Source organism: Equus caballus, chromosome 2 (genome assembly GCF_041296265.1).
Source record: "Equus caballus isolate H_3958 breed thoroughbred chromosome 2, TB-T2T, whole genome shotgun sequence".
NCBI classification, from domain to species: Eukaryota; Metazoa; Chordata; class Mammalia; order Perissodactyla; family Equidae; genus Equus; species Equus caballus.
In genome coordinates, this window is record NC_091685.1 from 102,264,613 (window position 1) to 102,272,646 (window position 8,034).

An 8,034-nucleotide genomic window follows, 5' to 3' on the forward strand; every position below is an offset into this window, starting at 1 on the left:
AGGAGATATCGCTATCCCTACTTTACAGATGAGAAAACTAGAAATGAAAAGATAATGAATAAAAGGTTTTGGTTTGTAAGCAAATATGAGGGTTGTTTTGCATGGGGAAGGGAAAACTTCCTTCAGGATTAATATTCAGAAATATTTCTCTGATAATTTTAAAATTATTCACTTTTCTGTAACATATCAACTTTAGCTTTAATATTTCAGAGGATAACTGTATCAAAAGAAATGCATAATGTTGGTAACACAGTGTAAAGATCATATGTGCTATCGCTTCACATTTTATTTTTCTGCATTTATTTTCAAAGAATAAAATAAAACTGTCCTTAGAAGAAAGATGAATAAAGTTATGAATACTACTTTAAACCCAATATTAAGAGACTAAATATTAGACAAATATTTGATTTGAAGGCTACATTGCTTTACTCATGATGGCCTGTGTAAGGAATTATCTCATCGTTTTAGTTCTTTCTGTCAAAACACAATGAGAAATGATATGATGTTATGTGAGAATCATAATGCTGCACAAATAATAAGGTACAAAGAGAAAGTAGAAGATGATATGCTATTAAACATAAATTTTATAATTCTAATGCTGAGGCATAAATGCACAGTATTAAGTATGTTGAGAATGTCTGCCAGCATTCAGTTTTCACATTAATAATCATTACACTTCTCCATATTGTTTTACTCTGAGTTTCCAGAATTCAGTCATATTTTATATCTCATCTATGACGTGCATGATTGGAAGAAAGACATGTAGAGTGCCCAGAATTAGTGGTGGGGAAGCTCATCTTAATATTTCTAAAATGTATTAAATTGTCAGTATATATCTCAGAAGTATGTATCTATACATACACACATACATAATGTATATGGGATGGACTCTCTATCAATAAGCCCTAGTCCTTATAATGTTGTTTATCATTTATGTAAATTCAGATTTACATTTAATTTCCTATGTTCTCATTCAGAAATCAGGTTCAAATATAAACTATTTTCAGATTTTCACAGCCATAGTGTGTTTTATTAAAATTATTTTAATGGTTATTAAAATTGTCTTAGTTACAGATGTTTCTGCTCTGTTTCATTTTTTTCTTTAAAAAAATACATTCCCCACAAATTTTAATGGTTCAGTGTTTCCTAGCTATAACACATTTGATTGCCTAAGGTAACTTTGGTACATGCTTCCCATTTATGTTCTAGTCAATCTACTTGTTTTATAACATTTTCCAAAACCAGCTGACTTGGTGAATTTATCAATATTGTTTCCTTCTAGAGACAAATATTTTCTTAATCCTACAAATATTTATTGAGCACCTATTATTCCAGACATTCTTCTAGTCATTAGGGACAAAATAGTGACAGATAAAACCCCAGCACTCATATAGCTGACATTTTTGAGGAAAAAAAAACAGTCAATAAACAAACATTTAAAAAAATTAATAATATGAATTCATCTCGGGGTTAGTACCAGGACAAAATACAATATGATTTTATAAGATAAAATAGAACTTGCGCTGTGACGTAGGATTCTTGGAGGGGAAGGGGGTGTAGGAAGCATTTCCTTTGGATATGACAGCTGGGAGGAAGCCATTTCATTCGTTGGTAAGGAGGAAAACAAAAACATTTTCAACAAATTAATGCCAAGAAATCTGAACATTTTGTAGAAATTCCAGGATCCAGAGATTTCTAAATAATAGTTGCAAAACATAAGGAAAGACCATGAATTTCTGGTGAATAATTGACTGATGATTGAAAGAGTTTAATGGGTCATTGAACTCCAAGCTTTCTTAACTTAAGGACATAGGAAAAATAGGAATTGGGCCATACTACCTGGAGTCCTCCAGGAAAAGATGTGACTATATTCCTTCCAAGTGCTCTAAAATGGACTTTGTTCTGTCTCTCTCCCTCACCTGCTCACTTCAAAATGAATAGCTACATAATTTTGTCTTCACTGTTCTTCCTTTTCAATCTACCTGTTTGGTCGGCAGAATGTCTTGTGTGTTGGTTAGACTCAGACACAACTGGTTGAAAATCCCTATTCCAGCTCTGAAAATCTCTACTTACTCAGACTGCAAGTACAGGTTTGACTTGAACAGCCCAATTCAAGCCTGTTATTTGGAAAAATTATTAATAGAGTTCTTTCCACTCTCAAATTGTGCCGATTTAAACAATAAATTTGATGGTCACTCCAGCTTTAGAAGTCTTCATCCTTATTCTGTTGGGATTATTGATAGAAGAAGAATAACTTTCATTTGTACAGTTAAGAAAACTAAATTTAAGAAAAGAAAGAACAGTTTGTAAGAAACGTAAAAACATATCCAGTATTAGATTCTTCAAGAATGCAATAATATAAAATTTTAACAGTTTCCTAAATTTTCTTATTTATTCACTGTTTGAAAGTATCTTGAAGGCAATTTTATTTTCAATTTGCAGCTTATTCATAGTTATCAAAGCACCTAACAGTTTCTACAGATTATGTGCAGTCAATAAATCTTCTTGAGTGAATAAATAAATTAATATGGAGGAGGTCATTTCTTGAAGAACTTAAATCTGACTTGAAGAGATTAGCCTAAGTAGACAGTATATGCCGAAAATTATTCTGAAGACTGTGTAAAAAATAAAGGAAATAATGACAAAGGGACAAAATGCCACATGAACAAAGCTTTTCTTGTTCCATATGATTTTCTTCATACTGGATAAAGCTAAGGAACTTACTGTCTGTGAAACAAGTAGTTAATGCTTCTTGGTCAGTTGTTGGCAGATACAGTCGTAACTCACACCTTTTAAACGGGTTTTTAGTAGTCAAACTTCATATACCCAAGCAAGTTGACCGAGAGATTGAATTAATGAAGATAATTATAATGTTATGGTATTAAGGGAGCAGTATGATTTAAACAAGATTACTTTTACAAAATGAGAAAAAATCATACAGGAAATATATTAGAGGACGGAAAACAAACAGACAAATGAAGGTACATTAAGACATGTACTATGCACAACTCTCCTATTATTTCAACCACTGTATAGTAGCATAATAATGAACTCGAGTTAGTTACTGAGCCTTCATCCCTGAAGTACCATATCCAGAAAGTGACTAAGGACTGATGACTATACCTCAATATATTTATATTTCTTATGACTCTGATAATAACACACCAGGAAATTAGAACTCTTTCTAGTTTATTGAGGCCAATGACTAAGGGCAAATTTGATTAAATATAAACATTGTGCCCTTTTCTTCTCTCTGGAATGCCATACACCGTCGATTATGGTAGAACTTCAAACGTGAATACACCTATTTTATAACATGAATTGAAACCAACAGAAGATTTTTACAATTACTATGATTCGATGAAAGTAAATAACTTTAATTTATTTCTGTTGAGTAACTGAAGTATCACTACAAAATAAATTTACTAAATATTGAAGATGATTTATATATCCATTGAAAACATAGCATAGTTATTTAGAAATTAATGAAATACCCTTCATTCTAAACAGTTAGTGTCGTTTCATTTATTCCTTCATTCAGGGAAAAGTTCACAGCCAGTCATGGGCAAGGTATAAAATTTCATAGTATAGAATCTTATAATAAAAATAAGGTCACCTTTGATCTAAATATCAGGGCTAGTTACTATTTTCTAGGAAAATTGTCAGAATTTTTATTCTTGCAACCTGATTTTTCTTGTCGTGTTGAGTGTTAGGTAGTTCTTAATTCACTTTGTGACCTGTGTTTATTAGGTACAGATCACCTCGTATTATGTAACTTATACATCAAGCACGCCAGGCTTCATCTTCTTTTCCTGAACTTTTTGCTTTTGCTCACTTCTAATTACATTTCACTTTGCTGTAGAATGTGCATATTTGTAAGTTACCTTTGGTTATTTTAGAACCATGCAATGCAATATTGTGCAAACAAAAAAATAATAAACAGTAAATATATGATTGTAGAAAACAAGAAAAATAATTGGTGCGTTTCTAAATCAGATTCTTCTCCCTGCGTTTCTTCACACTCTGAGAGTGTCAAGGAGTGAAACTTGGTTTCCCGCATCACATTTCAATGTCTACCTCCCCAAACCATGCTCTTGTTGGTGGAATTCATAAGCCTTAGGTGGCATGATAAGTATAACTAAAGAAATATATCTTATGCCTAAACTAAGACTTTTTAATTTTAAGTAGAATACACATTATATGGTTGATTCTTTTTAAACTATACAAACAAATAACCAGAGTGGCCCATCAGAAGGAGCTGTGCTTTTGCTACTGTATCAAACAGGATTGCTTTGTGTCAAAGTGTTGGCAACATATGACCATTCCCTCCCCTTTTTTGTATTTCTTCGTGTTTGATTATGAGGAAGATACTGTCATCTTATATTTGTCCACATCAACAACAGAGTTCAAATGGAGTTAAGTAAACCAAAGGGCAGAATAATAAGAAAAAAGCATATGATTAGATAGAAGTAGATTTGTATTTTTAAAACTTACTTCAAAGTAAGTAAGTAAGTTTTTACAAGGAAAATTTCTCCCAAGGATGTCTGAAACTTGAGTACATTTTTTAAAAACATTTATTCATTCATTCAATAAATATTTCTTGAGGTCTGTTCTATTGTAGACCAAGTTTTAGGGGGGAAGCGACTATCATTGTATCCCCACAAACTGTCTTTACCTTTTTCTGGCAAAGGCTGCCCAGCCAGCATCTACATCCCTCAGCCTCCTAAAGAGTATGTGTGCTGAAGAACTAAACTTTGTCATGGCAGAAAAAATGTCTTGCTTGTCTTAACTCACCCCTAAAGTTCAACACAAGAGGAGGCAGGGCTACCAGTAGCCATGTGAATGGATATTGTCACTGTTCTGAGCCATCCCCCTCAAGACCCTATATCAGCACTCAAGTCACTTTGGCCCTTTACCTGAATCTTCCCAGATCACTTCAAAGGCACAAGCTGGGAACAAAGAATTTGTCTGTACAGCAAGGGTCCTCTTGGACCTGTGGGCCATGATGTCAGCTGTCTTCTCTGATTTCTTGTTGTCTGTAGTATGCCAATTGTTAAAAATGTTGAAAACAAACCCTGAAAAGAATTTTGCTCATATATTTACCATTTAATTATCATATCTGTTCACCTTCAGCAAATACAAAGCCAGTTATTTCTCTAACATAAAGTGGAATTATTTTGGATCAACAGAAAATGGCAATTCAGAATCTGCAGAAATAGCAAGCCATGCCCAATTTCTGAGCAACAAGGGGAGGAGAAACTATTTTATAGAGGGGAAGAGGAAGTTGGAAGGGCTATTGTAAACAAAGAGTCCATTGGAGGAATTGAGAGTTGGAAGTATAGTGTCTTTTCATTGGCTGAGTTGTGATATCTCATTGGCTGAGGTCTTTCTGAACAAGAGGAATTGTTTTCGTTCTCCTGTTGCTCTCTAACATTGTTATAGGGCATGAGAGCTCCCACTTCTGGCCTCCTGACTCCATTTTAAATGATGTTTCTGTTTATTAATTTTCACATTTCTGAATATACTTATAAAATATGTATATACAGCACATGAACATAATTATTATAAATAAAAATCTTCCTCAAATATTTTTAAAGCACTCTTCTTATAAAATATTGTTACTTAGTATTTGGAAATATTTCAGCTTTAAGGTTCAAAATACACTCCATGTTTCAACAGGTTTCATTGCTTTCTTTTTTTGAGGAGGATTCACCCTGAGCTAACATCCATTGGCGATGTTCCTCTTTTTGTTTTTGCTTGAGGAAGATTGTCCCTGAGCTAACATCTGTGCCAATCTTCCTCTGTTTTGTTTGTGGGATGCCTAATATGGTTGATGACTGGAGTAGGTCTGCACCCAGGATGGGAACCAGCAAATCTGGGCCACCAAAGTGGAGTGTATGGAACTTTAACCACTAAGCCACAGGGCTGGTCTCTCATTGTTTTTTAAAAATAAATTTGGCTTTTTAAAAATAAAGTTTGAGTGAGATCATGTGGTATTTGACTTTCTCCCTCTGACTTATTTCACTCAGCATAATACCCTCAAGGACCACCCATGTTGTCACAAATGGCCGGATTTCATCATTTGGTATGGCTGAGTAGTATTCCATTATATAGATACATAATGGAATACTATCTTCTTTATCCATTCGTCCCCTAATGGGCACCTAGGTTGCTTCCAAGTCTTGGCCATCGTGTATAATGCTGCAATGAACATACAGGTGCAAGTATCTTTATGCCTTTGTGTTTTCAAGTCCTCTGGATAAATACCCAGCAGTGGGATAGCTGGATCATATGGTAGATCTATTCTTAATTTTCTGAGGATACTCCATACTGCTTTCCATAGTGGCGGCATCAGTTTGCACTCCCACCAGCAGTGTACAAGGGTTCCCTCTCTCCACATCCTCTCCAACACTTGTTGTTTCCTGTCTTGTTAATCATAAGTAGAAGATAAAAACAAAGACAAACAAACACATAGCAATGGAGATTGGATTGGTGGTTACCATAGGGGAAGCGGGGGAGGGCAAAAGGGGTGATTAGGCTCACATGTGAGGGGATGGACTATAATTAGTTTTTGGGTGGTGAACATGATGTAATCTACTCAGAATTCGAAATATATTACAATGTACATCTGAAAGGTTTATACTGTTATAATCCAATGTTACTGCAACTAAAAAGAAATAATAAAAAATTAAAAAAATAAAATAAAAAATAAAGTTTGTTTTAAATTAGAACTTGAAGACTGGCCTTATCGCTGTCACTTACAAAACTATTTCAAATGAGATAATTAGCTAAATATACATGTTTGTACAAAAAGTGCTAACGAGAGCTTGCATGAGTATTACTACAGGGGAATTCGAATACTGGCAGGTTTGGCTCATTTACTGGGCCAGCTTTGCATATTTACTACCACATTTCCTTATTTTGAGAAAATATCAGGCAACAGGGAAGTAAGAAAGAAACTGCCAAAATGTTTTTGAATATGCACAGTAAATATTTCAGCTTAATTCATTCACTTTTTTTTAATAGTTAACTAATGTTTATTGACCATCTACAAAGTAGCAAGCATAAAGTCAAACACCAGGGTGACTAAGATGATCAAAACACACACCTTGTTTTGTTTCTACATTGAAAGGAAAAATTAGAAGCTTTAATCTCTAAAGAAACTGCCGCTAGCATTATCAGCTATTAAAAATGGAAATAACATGGAGGACAGAATTTATTACTCTTAATCGTAAACAATTATGGTTACATTATCCTCTCTCCCCTTGGTTCTGAAATATCAAGCCCTCTTTTAATTTTGCCTCAAATGCAGATGAAAAATTATTGTTAGAATGATAAATAAATTAGAAAAAAATGTCCTCTCTTATTCTTGACAGGACTCCAGTTTCACAGTTGTCATGATGTAGAAAAATTCAGGAATATATTACTACATTAAATTTTTATGCTCGATCACTTTAAATTTTTTAAAAAGAGACATTCTAACTGAAAACGCAAAACTTTTACCTATACAACAGTAAGTTTGAAAATATATGTTTATTTTGTTGTGGTGCATATAAGTAAGAATTTAACCATTTTCCTTAAGGAAAGAAATAGGTGAAACATAGTCCTTATATGCATATTAACAAAAGCAATTTTGTTTCTTGTTATTTATGTTAACGTGATTCAGTGTATTAGAAAAACTATTTACTGATGACTTAGAGATATTCAGCTCCTGGTCTAGAAACTGACGCTCTAACAGTGAACAAAATAGGCATATTCCACCTTCTTGGACTGAATTTTCTTTTTTTTTTTTTTTTCTTTATTGGCACCTGGGCTAACAACTGTTGCCAATCTTTTTTTTCCTTTTGCTTTATCTCCCCAACCCCGCCGTACACAGTAGTATATCTTAGTTGCAGGTCCTTCTATTTGTGGGATGTGGGACGCCGTCTCAACGTGGCCTGACGAGCGGTGCCATGTCCGTGCCCAGGATCTGAACCCTGGGCCGCCACAGCGGAGCTAGTGAACTTAACCACTCGGCGACGGAGCCGGCCTCAT